Source organism: Diabrotica undecimpunctata, unplaced genomic scaffold, assembly GCF_040954645.1.
Source record: "Diabrotica undecimpunctata isolate CICGRU unplaced genomic scaffold, icDiaUnde3 ctg00000568.1, whole genome shotgun sequence".
Lineage (NCBI taxonomy): Eukaryota > Metazoa > Arthropoda > Insecta > Coleoptera > Chrysomelidae > Diabrotica > Diabrotica undecimpunctata.
In genome coordinates, this window is record NW_027311885.1 from 6,655,001 (window position 1) to 6,670,646 (window position 15,646).

Here is a 15,646-nt window from a genome sequence, read left to right on the forward strand (position 1 = left end):
GCCCTGCCGGTTGTAAGGGACTTCTAATAAGTAAGAGTCGAGAGTTGAAGAGTGTATGTGCGTGTGCGTGTGTGCGTGTGTGTGTGCGTGTGTCAGTATGTGTGTGTGTTTGTTCGGCCTGTAGAGATAAGAACACGACCGAGGCAAGAAGGCCCTGCCTATCGTAAGAGGCGACTAATAGGTAGGAGTCGAGAGGTGAAGAGTGTATGTGTGTGTGTGTGCGTGTGGGCATGTGTGTGTGTGCGTGTGTGAGTATGTGTGTGTGTCCGTTCGGCTTGCAGAACGGTTGGGCTTGTAAGTGTGTGTGTGTATATGTGTGTGTCTGTTTGGCTTGCAGAGATAAGAATACGGCCGAGGCAAGAAGGCCATGCTTGCTGTAAGGAGCGACTAATGGGTAGGAGTCGAGAGATGAAGAGTGAACGTGTGTGTGCGTGTGTTCGTTTGTGTGTACGTGTGTATGTGTTTGTGCGTGTGTAAGTGTGTGTGTGTGTATGGGTGTGTGTGTACGTTCGACTTGCATAGATAAGAATACGGCCGTGGCAAGAAGGCCATGCTTGCTGTAAGGAGCGACTAATTGGTAGGAGTCGAGAGATAAAGAGTGTATGTGTGTGTGCGTGTGTAGGTGTGTGTGTGTGTATGTATGTGTGTGTCCGTTCGGCTCACAGAGATAAGAACTCGGCTGTGGCAAGAAGTTCCTGCCTGTCGTAAGATGCGACTAATGGGTAGGAGTCGAGAGGTGAAGAGTGTATGTGTGTGTGCGTGTGTGCGTGTGTGTGTGCGTGTGTGAGTATGTGTGTGTGTCTGTTCGGCTTGCAGAGATTAGAATACGGCCGAGGCAATAAGTCCATTCCTGTCGTAAGAGGCGACTAATGGATATTAGTCGAGAGGTGAAGAGTGTATTTGTGTGTGTGTGTGCGTGTGTGCGTGTGTGTGTTAGTGTGTGCGTGTGTGTGTGTGAGTGTGTGTGTGTCCGTTCGGCTTGCAGAGATAAGAATACGGCCGTGGCAAGAGGGCCCTGCCTGTCGTAAGAGGCGACTAATGAATAGGAGTCGAGAGGTGAAGAGTGTATGTGTGTGTGTGTGCGTGTGTTTGTGCGTGTGTGAGTGTGTGTATATATGTGTGTGTGTCCGTTTGGCTTGCAGAGATAAGAATACGGCCGAGGCAAGAAAGCCCTGCCTGTCGTAAGAGAAGAATAATGGGTAGGAGTCGAGAGGTAAAGAGTGTATGTATGTCTGTGCGTGTGTGCGTGCGTGTGTGAGTGTGTGTGTGTATGTGTGTGTGTTAGTGTGTGTGTTCGGTCGGCTCACAGAGATGAGAGCACGGCCGTGGCAAGAAGGCCCTGCCTGTCGTAAGAGGCGACTAATGGGTAGGAGTCGAGAGGTGAAGAGTGTATGTGTGTGTGTGTGTGCGTGTGTGCGTGTGTGTGCGTGTGTAAGTGTGTGTGTGTGTGTGTATGTGTGTGTGTCTGTTTGGCTTGCAGAGATAAGAATACGGCCGAGGCAAGAAGGCCATGCTTGCTGTAAGGAGCGACTAATGGGTCGGAGTCGAGAGATGAAGAGTGTACGTGTGTGTGCGTGTGTTCGTTTGTGTGTACGTGTGTATGTGTTTGTGCGTGTGTAAGTGTGTGTGTGTGTGTATGGGTGTGTGTGTCCGTTCGACTTGCATAGATAAAAATACGGCCGTGGCAAGAAGGCCATGCTTGCTGTAAGGAGCGACTAATTGGTAGGAGTCGAGAGATAAAGAGTGTATGTGTGTGTGTGTGTTTATTCCTTTGTGTGTGCGTGTGTAAGTGTGTGTGTGTGTGTATGTATGTGTGTGTCCGTTCGGCTCACAGAGATAAGAACTCGGCCGTAGCAAGAAGTTCCTGCCTGTCGTAAGATGCGACTAATGGGTAGGAGTCGAGAGGTGAAGAGTGTATGTGTGTGTGCGTGTGTGCGTGTGTGTGTGCGTGTGTGAGTATGTGTGTGTGTCCGTTCGGCTCGCAGAGATTAGAATACGGCCGAGGCAATAAGTCCATGCCTGTCGTAAGAGGCGACTAATGGCTATTAGTCGAGAGGTGAAGAGTGTATTTGTGTGTGTGTGTGTGCGTGTGTGCGTGTGTGTTTGAGTGTATGCGTGTGTGTGTGTGAATGTGTGTGTGTCCGTTCGGCTTGCAGAGATAAGAATACGTCCGTCGCAAGAAGGCCCTGCCTGTCGTGAGAGGCGACTAATGGGTAGGAGTCGAGAGGTGAAGAGTGTAGGTGTGTGTGTGTGTGCGTGTGTGCGTGTGTGTGCGTGTGTGAGTGTGTGTGTGTGTGTGTGTGTCCGTGAGGCTTGCAGAGATAAGAATACGGCCAAGGCAAGAAGACCCTGCCTGTTGTAAGGGGCGACTAATAGGTAGGAGTCAAGAGGTGAAGAGTGTATGTGTGTGTGCGTGTGTGTGTGTGTGTGTGTGTGCGTGTGTGAGTATGTGTGTGGGTCCGTTCGGCTTGCAGAGATAAGAATACGTCTGTCGCAAGAAGTCCCTGATGTCGTAAGAGGCGACTAATGGGTAGAAGTCGAGAGGTTAAGAGTATATTTGTGTGTGTGTGAGTGTGTGTGTGTGTCCGTTTGGCCCGCAGACATAAGAATACGTCCGTGGCAAGAAGGCCCTGCCTGTCTTAAGAGGCGACTAATGGATAGGAGACGAAAGGTGGAGTGTGTGTGCGTGTGCGTACGCGTGTGCGTGTGTGCGTGTGTGTGTGTAAGAGTGTGAGTCCGTTCGGCTCGCAGAGATAAGAACACGGCCGTGGCAAGAAGTCCCTGAATGTCGTAAGAGGCGACTAATGGGTAGGAGTCGAGAGGTGAAGCGTGTATGTGTGTGTGTGTGTGTGTCACACGCCATGCTTGCCATGCTTGCTGTAAGGAGCGACTAATTGGTAGGAGTCGAGAGATAAAGAGTGTATGTGTGTGTGTGTGTGTTTATTCCTTTGTGTGTGCGTGTGTAAGTGTGTGTGTGTATGTATGTGTGTGTCCGTTCGGCTCACAGAGATAAGAACTCGGCCGTGGCAAGAAGTCCCTGCCTGTCGTAAGAGGCGACTAATGAATAGGAGTCGAGAGGTGAAGAGTGTATTTATGTGTGTGTGTATGTGTGTGCGTGTGTGCGTGTGTGTGTGACTGTGTGTGTGTGTGTCCGCTCGGCTCGCAGAGATAAGAACACGGCCGTGGCAAGAAGGCCCTGCCTGTCGTAAGAGGCGACTAATAGGTAGGAGTCGAGAGGTGAAGAGTGTATGTGTGTGTGTGCGTGTGTACGTGTGTGTGTGCGTGTGTGAGTATGTGTGTGTGTCCGTTCGGCTTGCAGAGATAAGAACACGGCCGAGGCAAGAAGGCCCTGCCTGTCGTAAGAGGCGACTAATAGGTAGGAGTCGAGAGGTGAAGAATGTATGTGTTTGTGCGTGTGTGCGTGTTTGTGTGTGTGTGTGAGTGTATGTGTGTGTGCGTGTGTACGTGCGTGTGTGCGTGTGTGTGTGTGAGTGTGTGTGTGTGAGTATGTGTGTGTGTTAGTTCGGCTTGCAGAGATAAGAACACGACCGAGGCAAGAAGGCCCTGCCTATCGTAAGAGGCGACTAATAGGTAGGAGTGGAGAGGTGAAGAGATTATGTGTGTGTGCGTTTGTGCGTGTGAGTGTGCGTGTGTGAGTATGTGTGTGTGTTAGTTCGGCTTGCAGAGATAAGAACACGACCGAGGCAAGAAGGCCCTGCCTATCGTAAGAGGCGACTAATAGGTAGGAGTCGAGAGATGAAGAGTGTATGTGTGTGTGCGCGTGTGTACGTGTGTGTGTGCGTGTGTGAGTATGTGTGTGTGTTAGTTCGGCTTGCAGAGATAAGAACACGACCGAGGCAAGAAGGCCCTGCCTATCGTAAGAGGCGACTAATAGGTAGGAGTCGAGAGATGAAGAGTGTATGTGTGCGTGCGTGTGTGCGTGTGTGTGTGTGTGAGTGTGTGTGTGTATGTATGTGTGTGTCCGTTCGGCTCGCAGAGATTAGAATACGGCCGAGGCAATAAGTCCATGCCTGTCGTAAGTGGCGACTAATGGGTAGGAGTCGAGAGGTGAAGAGTGTATTTGTGTGTGTGTGTGTGCGTGTGTGTGTAAGTGTGTGCGTGTGTGTGTGTGAGTGTGTGTGTATCCGTTCGGCTTGCAGAGATAAGAAGACGGCCGTGGCAAGAAGTCCCTGCCTGTCGTAAGAGGCGACTAATGAATAGGAGTCGAGAGGTGAAGAGTGTATTTGTGTGTGTGTGTGTGTGCGTGTGTGCGTGTGTGTGTGACTGTGTGTGTGTCCGCTCGGCTCGCAGAGATAAGAACACGGCCGTGGCAAGAAGGCCCTGCCTGTCGTAAGAGGCGACTAATGGGTAGGAGTCGAGAGGTGAAGAATCTATGTGTGTGTGCGTGTATGCGTGTGTGTGTGCGTGTGTTAGTGTGTGTGTATGTGTGTGTGTCCTTTAAGCTTACAGAGATAAGAATACGGCCGTGGCAAGAAGTCCCTGCCTGTCGTAAGAGGAGAACAATGGGTAGGAGTCGAGAAGTGAAGAGTGTATGTGTGTGTGTGCGTGTGTGCGTGCGTGTGTGTGTGAGTGTGTGTGTGTGTCCGTTCGGCTCGCAGAGATAAGAAAACGGCCGTGGCAAGAAGTCCCTGAATGTCGTAAGAGGCGACTAATGGGTAGGAGTCGAGAGGTGAAGAGTCTATGTGTGTGAGCGTGTATGCGTGTGTGTGTACGTGTGTGAGTGTGTGTGTATATGTGTGTGTGTCCGTTCGGCTTACAGAGATAAGAACACGGCCGAGGGAAGAAGGTTCTGCCTGTCGTAAGAGGCGAATAATGGATAGGAGTCGAGAGGTAAAGAGTGTATGTGTGTGTGTCTGTGTGCGTTCGTGTGTGAATGTGTGTGTATGTGTGTGTGTGAGTGTGTGTGTGTGTCCGGTCGGCTCGCAGAGATAAGAACACGGCCGTGGCAAGAAGGACCTGCCTGTCGTAAGAGGCGACTAATGGGTAGGAGTCGAGAGGTGAAGAGTGTATGTGTGTTGTGATGGGTAGCTCTTTCGGGGCGACAGACTCAGTAAAACACAGGTTTGAAATAAAAATAAATCTATTAAGTATATATATATACAATAAATAAAAAAAACTAAAAAAAGAAATTCTACGTTGTATATTTATAAAACAAAAATAAAATGAATTCTACGTTTCCGTCTGGGTCCCGCGATGAATGAAATTCCCCGGCAAACGTCTATAAAAGAAAAGAAACTAATTAGTACTACTAATATACTCGCTTTCGCTTCAATTCAGAGAAAGCTCCGTATATGCTCGCAAACAAAATATTTAGCTGTGCAGACCCACGGCAATGTTCAATACACAATGCCGACGGGTTCCGCTTGGCTAAGGACAGAGTATGACCTCAATACGGAAATCTCTGTCCCGGTTGGTTCTGTGCAGATCCACGGTAATGCTCAATACGCAATACCGATGGGTTCCGCTTGGTTAGGGACAGAGTATGATCCTCAATACGGAACTATCTCTGTCCAGAATGTCTCGCTGGTTCAGTACACCGGCGAGTCAGGGAGCCTAGAGCGCTAGCTGCAAGACTGTCTAATTCCGCTATTCACACGCCTTAAATAGCCGTCCTGAATCCCACTATGACTTCACGTTGTAGAAGTGGATGCGCAAATATTGGCACTTCCACGGTTCGAACTGTTAAACGATCATAGCATCGTTACACCCCCTTCTCTTTGAAAAAAAAAAAGTAACATACCTTTTTTTTGTGTAGATGGTGTCTACAGCCTCGTGATGCCATCTATCCCTCTCGTTGTCTTTATTACAATCTTCCTACCCACGGTTTTAAATCTTTTACATGCGCCGTCATCTGCTTGCGGCTACTACTATCGGCCAATTTCAGTTTTACTATTACTGGTGATATTACTGACGTTACTATGTATGGTCCTGAGTACTTCGGCGCTAGTTTGCTGGTGAAAGCTGCACTAGCTGATGATAGATGGTGTTCCTTTTTCATGACTCGATCTCCTGGATGTGGCTGCCAGTCTCTTCGTCTTACATCGTAATGTTTCTTTTGGTCCTCGAAAGCGTGTTCCATGTGCACTTTCGCTAGTTCTCTTAACGCTTCTAACTTGTTTAAGTTTTCTGCATACCCCTGTATATCTTGTCCATTTGTCGCCTCTGTTGTGTCTAATTCCCTTCCGAAATTAAGAAGCGCTGGTGAAAATCCTGTTGAATCGTGTCTTGAAGAATTTATGGCGTAGCAGAATTCTGGTATGAATTTGTCCCAGTCTTTATGGTTATCCTCCACGTAAGTAGCTATCATCGTTTTCAGTACTTTGTTCATTCGTTCTACTGGATTGCATTGAGGTGAGTACGACGGTGTTAGAATGTGATTTATGTTATAGGATTTTAGGAACGCCTTAAAATTTCCGCTTGTAAATTGCGCGCCGTTGTCCGAGATGATTTTCTTCGGAATACCGAATTGCATGACTACCTTTGATCGTAGATTGTCGATGATTGAGTTCGTAGATGCTGCTCTTATTGGCTGAGCGACGACCCATTTGGTAAACCGGTCTTGCACGACTATTAAGAAAATGTTTCCTTTTGCAGATCTTGGGAATGGTCCCATTAAATCAACTGAGACAGTATGCCAAGGCTTTTCTACAGTGGACGGTTGCATTTTCCCGGCTGGTTGCATTTGAGACGGTTTATATTGGAGGCACTTCGTACAGGCTCTAACGTAGTCTGCAATTTGTTTAAACATCTTAGGCCAATAGTACTTTTGCGCTATTCGGCAAATTGTTTTTGCAATTCCTAAGTGGCCTGCTGTGGTCGAGTCATGATTTTCCTTCAAAATATCTTTCCTTTTATATCTTGGTACGCATAATTTCCATGGGTTATTAAACTCTGGGTCGGCTAAATTACGGCTGCTCCAAACGTGTTTATATAATTTCCCGTTTGATATTTGTAAATCCGGGAAATCGTCTGGGTTCTGGAGTACATTCCTATATAAATTATCGTACCAACTGCATGATTCCAGTTCTGATGCTAATAATTCCGACTCTGGTTCTTCGCTCTGGTTTTCTTGTGGTTGTCGTGACAAAGCATCTGCTACCTTGTTGAGGACTCCCTTTCTATATATTACCTCGAAATCGTACTGTTGCAGTTCTAAACTCCACCTGGCTAACCGACCTGACGGGTTTTTAAGGTTCTTTAGCCATTTGAGGGACTGATGGTCTGATATGACCTTAAAATTGTATCCTTCTATATACGGCCTCATTTGCTTTATCCCGTACACGATGGATAGACATTCTTTTTCCGTTGTGGAATATTTTGTCTCGGCTGGTGTGAGGGTTCGACTAGCATATGCAATTACTTTATCCTGGCCGTCGTATTTCTGTGTTAGTGCAACTCCAAGTCCACAGTTCGACGCATCTGTTTGCAGGTAAAATGTTTTCGAAAAATCGGGGCATGCTAATACTGGGGCCGATGTAAGTTTTGATTTTAGCTCTTCAAACGCGTTTTCCTGCTTATCGGTCCATTTCCATCTTATCTTCTTCTTCAGAAGCATGTTTAGCGGTCCTGCTATTGTCGAATAGTTCTCTATGAATCGGCGGTACCATGATGTTATTCCTAGGAACCGGCGGAGTTGACGCACATTTCTCGGTGCTGTAAGTCCGGTTATAGCGTTGGTTTTCTCCGGGTCGGTTTTTATTCCTTCTGCTCCAACCACATGTCCTAAGTATCTGAGTTCTGACTGGCAAAACGTGCATTTCTCGAAGTTCAGCTGTAATCTGGCTTCTTTCAGTCTTCGGAAAACTTCATGTAGGTGATTTAAATGCTCTTGGAGCGTTTTAGATATTACTACGATATCATCCAAGTAGGCAAACGCGAACTCCATATCGGGAGGTATTACCTTATCCAGTAGGCGTTGGAAAGTGGCTCCTGCGGAATGCAGTCCGAATGGGGTGGTTTTGAACTGAAAATGGCCTTTTCCGGGTACGCTGAATGCTGTTACTGGGCAGCTTGTTTCTTCTAGGGGTATTTGAAAATATCCCTGTTTCAAATCGAGGGTCGATATAAAATTTGCTTCCTTAAGTCTATCCAGAATTTCCGATATTCTGGGTAACGGATATGCGTCCTTATCTGATAGTTCGTTGACTTTTCTAAAGTCAATGCAAAATCTGTACGAGTTATCCTTTTTCCTAACTAGTACAATCGGTGAACTCCAACCACTTGTGGAGGGTTCGATGGTTCCTTCTTTTAACATCTTGTCCACTTCTTGGTTGATGATCTGTAGCATTGCGGGATTGTGCCGCCTATAAGGCTGCTTGACTGGATCGCACTTTTTCTTCAATTTTATTTCGTGTCTTATTAAGTTGGTGGGTCCTGTTATGTTCTCAAACTCCCTTAGTTCTTTTCTTAGGAACCTTTCTAAATCCGTATTTTGAGTGGAGTCTTTTAAAGTGTTACATGTCTCTTCTTGATGTTGTATGTATTGTTTGGTCGTATGTTTATCGAATTTAAGTTCGATAGAATGGTTCCTGAGGAATTCCACTCCTAGTAATGCATCTTCCGTCAACCCTGGCATTACTATGAAAGTTTGTCGGGTTTGTAACTTATCGATCTCGCATTCAATTGTCAACTTCTGGTTAAGCTCAATTGACGCTCCATTTGCTAGTCTTGTTCTCCCGCTGTAGCTATCTAGAGAGTCCTTGTATATCTGAGCTATTCTATCCCCGACGTAATTTTTAGTAGTTCCTGTGTCGATGAGCGCTCTGTATGTTCTTTGCCCTATTTTTAGTGATGCGAACAGTCGAATGTCATTGCTTGCTGGCTGTGTAACGGCGAAAACGAATGGAGTCGAATCTTGTTTTACAGACTGGGACGACTCCTTGTTTCTCCAGTCTGTAATTCGTTTCCCTGACGCCTGAAACAGCAGTCGCTGCTGTAAACTCCTTCTCTGCCGCAACGCGAACAAAACTTTTTCCATGGGTTTTTGCAGTTTTTACGGCTGTGACCTGGCATCTTGCATCTAAAGCATGCCGTTTTCGCATCGTACTCTCCTTGGTCCGTGCGTCTCCAGTTTCCACGGCAAATCTTATTTGCTCGGGTCTTTTCGTCTTCTAGAGCTTCGTATTCTTGGGCTAAATCCTGTAATTCGGCTAAGTTTCCGAAATCCCGGCGGCGAGCATAAAGCTTATATTCTGGTAACAAATTTTTGTATATCCTTTCGAGTTCTTGGTTTTTAGAAAAAGATCCTTCTCGTCTGATTAATGTTTGAATTTCCGTGATATATCTATCTACTGGTTCGTTTTGTCTCTGTTTTCTGTTTCGGATTTGCTCTTCTAGTTGTAGCAAATATCCCCTGGGATAGAAAGCTTTTTTAAAATCTTCGCTGAAATCTGTCCATGACTTCCAATTTTTGTTATTGTTTCTGTACCATAACAAAGCGTGGTCTCCTAATAATTCTGGTAATGCTTTTAGCAGATCTTGTTTATCGATCTCGTAGGCCAAGCTTTATTCGTCTATCCTCTCTAAGAATTCTATTGCATCCGAATGTTTCTTGTCGAAGTGTGTGTTCCACTTTCGTACTTGATTTAGCAATTCTGGTTGCCCCATTTGTTTCGTTATTGCTAACTCCTGTAATTGTCTTCGAATGCCCAAAATTTCCTGGGTCAGTGTGTCGGATTCTGTTCCCTTGGACATTTTTTCTTTTGGCATTGTTCCTGTCGCTTCCTCGCGATTTTTAAAATAGGTTCTGAGTCGTGTTCTCAATTCGTCGACGGTTCCCTTGGGATCTAAGCCGTATTTTTCGGCCTCGCTCTGCAATTCCTCTTTGCAAAGTCGGTTTATCCACGACGTACCTGTTACTGAGTCTGTGTCTTTATCTGTCGGCATGTTATTAATTTTTGCTCGGGCGCCAGTTTGTGATGGGTAGCTCTTTCGGGGCGACAGACTCAGTAAAACACAGGTTTGAAATAAAAATAAATCTATTAAGTATATATATATACAATAAATAAAAAAAACTAAAAAAAGAAATTCTACGTTGTATATTTATAAAACAAAAATAAAATGAATTCTACGTTTCCGTCTGGGTCCCGCGATGAATGAAATTCCCCGGCAAACGTCTATAAAAGAAAAGAAACTAATTAGTACTACTAATATACTCGCTTTCGCTTCAATTCAGAGAAAGCTCCGTATATGCTCGCAAACAAAATATTTAGCTGTGCAGACCCACGGCAATGTTCAATACACAATGCCGACGGGTTCCGCTTGGCTAAGGACAGAGTATGACCTCAATACGGAAATCTCTGTCCCGGTTGGTTCTGTGCAGATCCACGGTAATGCTCAATACGCAATACCGATGGGTTCCGCTTGGTTAGGGACAGAGTATGATCCTCAATAAAGAACTATCTCTGTCCAGAATGTCTCGCTGGTTCAGTACACCGGCGAGTCAGGGAGCCTAGAGCGCTAGCTGCAAGACTGTCTAATTCCGCTATTCACACGCCTTAAATAGCCGTCCTGAATCCCACTATGACTTCACGTTGTAGAAGTGGATGCGCAAATATTGGCACTCCCACGGTTCGAACTGTTAAACGATCATAGCATCGTTACAGTGTGTGTGTGTGTCTGCGTATGATTGTGCGTGTGTGAGAGTGTGTGTATGTATGTGTGTGTCCGTTCGGCTCGCAGAGAATAGAATACGGCCGAGGCAAGAAGGCCATGCCTGTCGTAAGAGACGATTAATGGGTAGAAGTCGAGATGTGAAGAGTGAATTTGCGCGTGTGTGTGTGCGTGTGTGAGTGCGTGTGTGTGTGAGTGTGTGTGTCCGTTCAGCTTGCAGAGATAAGAATACGGCCGTGGCAAGAAGGCCCTGCCTGTCGTAAGAGGCGACTAATGGGTAGGAGTCGAGAGGTGAAGAGTGTATGTGTGTGTGTGTGTGTGTGTGTGTGTGTCTGCATATGATTGTGCGTGTGTGAGAGTGTGTGTATGTATGTGTGTGTCCGTTCGGCTCGCAGAGAATAGAATACGGCCGAGGCAAGAAGGCCATGCCTGTCGTAAGAGACGATTAATGGGTAGAAGTCGAGATGTGAAGAGTGAATTTGCGCGTGTGTGTGTGCGTGTGTGCGTGCGTGTGTGTGTGAGTGTGTGTGTCCGTTCAGCTTGCAGAGATAAGAATACAACCGAGGCAAGAAGGCCCTGCCGGTTGTAAGGGACTTCTAATAAGTAAGAGTCGAGAGTTGAAGAGTGTATGTGTCTGTGCGTGTGTGCGTGTGTGTGTGCGTGTGTCAGTATGTGTGTGTGTTTGTTCGGCCTGCAGAGATAAGAACACGACCGAGGCAAGAAGGCCCTGCCTATCGTAAGAGGCGACTAATAGGTAGGAGTCGAGAGGTGAAGAGTGTATGTGTGTGTGTGCGTGTGGGCATGTGTGTGTGTGCGTGTGTGAGTATGTGTGTGTGTCCGTTCGGCTTGCAGAACGGTTGGGCTTGTAAGTGTGTGTGTGTATATGTGTGTGTCTGTTTGGCTTGCAGAGATAAGAATACGGCCGAGGCAAGACGGCCATGCTTGCTGTAAGGAGCGACTAATGGGTAGGAGTCGAGAGATGAAGAGTGAACGTGTGTGTGCCTGTGTTCGTTTGTGTGTACGTGTGTATGTGTTTGTGCGTGTGTAAGTGTGTGTGTGTGTATGGGTGTGTGTGTACGTTCGACTTGCATAGATAAGAATACGGCCGTGGCAAGAAGGCCATGCTTGCTGTAAGGAGCGACTAATTGGTAGGAGTCGAGAGATAAAGAGTGTATGTGTGTGTGCGTGTGTAGGTGTGTGTGTGTGTGTGTGTATGTATGTGTGTGTCCGTTCGGCTCACAGAGATAAGAACTAGGCTGTGGCAAGAAGTTCCTGCCTGTCGTAGGATGCGACTAATGGGTAGGAGTCGAGAGGTGAAGAGTGTATGTGTGTGTGCGTGTGTGCGTGTGTGTGTGCGTTTGTGAGTATGTGTGTGTGTGTCTGTTCGGCTCGCAGAGATTAGAATACGGCCGAGGCAATAAGTCCATGCCTGTCGTAAGAGGCGACTAATGGGTATCAGTCGAGAGGTGAAGAGTGTATTTGTGTGTGTGTGTGCGTATGTGCGTGTGTGTGTGAGTGTGTGCGTGTGTGTGTGTGAGTGTGTGTGTGTCCGTTCGGCTTGCAGAGATAAGAATACGGCCGTGGCAAGAGGGCCCTGCCTGTCGTAAGAGGCGACTAATGAATAGGAGTCGAGAGGTGAAGAGTGTATGTGTGTGTGTGTGCGTGTGTTTGTGCGTGTGTGAGTGTGTGTGTATATGTGTGTGTGTCCGTTTGGCTTGCAGAGATAAGAATACGGCCGAGGCAAGAAGGCCCTGCCTGTCGTAAGAGAAGAATAATGGGTAGGAGTCGAGAGGTAAAGAGTGTATGTATGTCTGTGCGTGTGTGCGTGCGTGTGTGAGTGTGTTTGTGTATGTGTGTGTGTTAGTGTGTGTGTCCGGTCGGCTCACAGAGATGAGAGCACGGCCGTGGCAAGAAGGCCCTGCCTGTCGTAAGAGGCGACTAATGGGTAGGAATCGAGAGGTGAAGAGTGTATGTGTGTGTGTGTGTGTGCGTGTGTGCGTGTGTGTGCGTGTGTAAGTGTGTGTGTGTGTGTATGTGTGTGTGACTGTTTGGCTTGCAGAGATAAGAATACGGCCGAGGTAAGAAGGCCATGCTTGCTGTAAGGAGCGACTAATGGGTAGGAGTCGAGAGATGAAGAGTGTACGTGTGTGTGCGTGTGTTCGTTTGTGTGTACGTGTGTATGTGTTTGTGCGTGTGTAAGTGTGTGTGTGTGTATGGGTGTGTGTGTCCGTTCGACTTGCATAGATAAAAATACGGCCGTGGCAAGAAGGCCATGCTTGCTGTAAGGAGCGACTAATTGGTAGGAGTCGAGAGATAAAGAGTGTATGTGTGTGTGTGTGTTTATTCCTTTGTGTGTGCGTGTGTAAGTGTGTGTGTGTGTATGTATGTGTGTGTCCGTTCGGCTCACAGAGATAAGAACTCGGCCGTGGCAAGAAGTTTCTGCCTGTCGTAAGATGCGACTAATGGGTAGGAGTCGAGAGGTGAAGAGTGTATGTGTGTGTGCGTGTGTGCGTGTGTGTGTGCGTGTGTGAGTATGTGTGTGTGTCCGTTCGGCTCGCAGAGATTAGAATACGGCCGAGGCAATAAGTCCATGCCTGTCGTAAGAGGCGACTAATGGCTATTAGTCGAGAGGTGAAGAGTGTATTTGTGTGTGTGTGTGCGTGTGTGCGTGTGTGTTTGAGTGTATGCGTGTGTGTGTGTGAATGTGTGTGTGTCCGTTCGGCTTGCAGAGATAAGAATACGTCCGTCGCAAGAAGGCCCTGCCTGTCGTAAGAGGCGACTAATGGGTAGGAGTCGAGAGGTGAAGAGTGTAGGTGTGTGTGTGTGTGCGTGTGTGCGTGTGTGTGCGTGTGTGAGTGTGTGTGTGTGTGTGTCCGTGAGGCTTGCAGAGATAAGAATACGGCCAAGGCAAGAAGACCCTGCCTGTTGTAAGGGGCGACTAATAGGTAAGAGTCCAGAGGTGAAGAGTGTATGTGTGTGTGCGTGTGTGTGTGTGTGTGTGTGCGTGTGTGAGTATGTGTGTGGGTCCGTTCGGCTTGCAGAGATAAGAATACGTCCGTCGCAAGAAGTCCCTGATGTCGTAAGAGGCGACTAATGGGTAGAAGTCGAGAGGTTAAGAGTATATTTGTGTGTGTGTGAGTGTGTGTGTGTGTCCGTTTGGCCCGCAGACATAAGAATACGTCCGTGGCAAGAAGGCCCTGCCTGTCTTAAGAGGCGACTAATGGATAGGAGACGAAAGGTGGAGTGTGTGTGCGTGTGCGTACGCGTGTGCGTGTGTGCGTGTGTGTGTGTGTAAGAGTGTGAGTCCGTTCGGCTCGCAGAGATAAGAACACGGCCGTGGCAAGAAGTCCCTGAATGTCGTAAGAGGCGACTAATGGGTAGGAGTCGAGAGGTGAAGCGTGTATGTGTGTGTGTGTGTGTGTCACACGCCATGCTTGCCATGCTTGCTGTAAGGAGCGACTAATTGGTAGGAGTCGAGAGATAAAGAGTGTATGTGTGTGTGTGTGTTTATTCCTTTGTGTGTGCGTGTGTAAGTGTGTGTGTGTATGTATGTGTGTGTCCGTGCGGCTCACAGAGATAAGAACTCGGCCGTGGCAAGAAGTTCCTGCCTGTCGTAAGATGCGACTAATGGGTAGGAGTCGAGAGGTGAAAAGTGTATGTGTGTGTGCGTGTGTGCGTGTGTGTGTGCGTGTGTGAGTATGTGTGTGTGTCCGTTCGGCTTGCAGAGATAAGAACACGGCCGTGGCAAGAAGTCCCTGCCTGTCGTAAGAGGCGACTAATGAATAGGAGTGGAGAGGTGAAGAGTGTATGTGTTTGTGTGCGTGTGTTTGTGCATGTGTGAGTGTGTGTGTATATGTGTGTGTGTCCGTTTGGCTTGCAGAGATAAGAATACGGCCGAGGCAAGAAGGCCCTGCCTGTCTTAAGAGAAGAATAATGGGTAGGAGTCGAGAGGTGAAGAGTGTATGTATGTCTGTGCGTGTGTGCGTGCGTGTGTGAGTGTGTGTGTGTATGTGTGTGTGTAAGTGTGTGTGTGTCCGGTCGGCTCACAGAGATGAGAGCACGGCCGTGGCAAGAAGGCCCTGCCTGTCGTAAGAGGCGACTAATGGGTAGGAGTCGAGAGGTGAAGAGTGTATGTGTGTGTGTGTGCGTGTGTGCGTGTGTGTGCGTGTAAAAGTGTGTGTATGTATGTGTGTGTGTGTCTGTTTGGCTTGCATAGATAAGAACACGACCGAGGCAAGAAGGCCCTGCCTATCGTAAGAGGCGACTAATAGGTAGGAGTCGAGAGGTGAAGAGTGTATGTGTGTGTGTGCGTGTGTACGTGTGTGTGTGCGTGTGTGAGTATGTGTGTGTGTCCGTTCGGCTTGCAGAGATAAGAAAACGGCCGAGGCAAGAGGGCCCTGCCTGTCGTAAGAGGCCACTAATAGGTAGGAGTCGAGAGGTGAAGAATATATATGTGTGTGCGTGTGTGCGTGTTTGTGTGTGTGTGAGTGTATGTGTGTGTGCGTGTGTACGTGCGTGTGTGCGTGTGTGTGTGTGAGTGTGTGTGTGTATGTGTGTGTGTGTCCCTTCGCTCGCAGAGATGAGAAAACAGCGGTGGCAAGAAGACCATGCCTGTCGTAAGAGGCGACTAATGGATAGGAGTCGAGAGGTGGAGAGTGTGTGCGTGTGCGTGTGCGTATGTGTGTGTGTGCGCGTGTGTCCGTTCGGCTTGCAGAGATAAGAACACGGCCGTGGCAAGAACTCCCTGCCTATCGTAAGAGGAGAATAATGGGTAGAAGTCGAGAGGTGAAGAGTGTATGTGTGTGTGTGCGTTTGTGCGTGCCTGTGTGAGTGTGTGTGTGTATGTGTGTGAGTCAGTGTGTGTGTTTCCGGTCGGCTCGCAGATATGAGAACACGGCCGTGGCAAGAAGGCCCTGCCTGTCGTAAGAGACGACTAATGGGTAGGAGTCGAGAGGTGAAGAGTGTATGTGTGTGTGTCCCTGTGTGCGTGTGTTTGTATGTGTGTGTGTGCGTG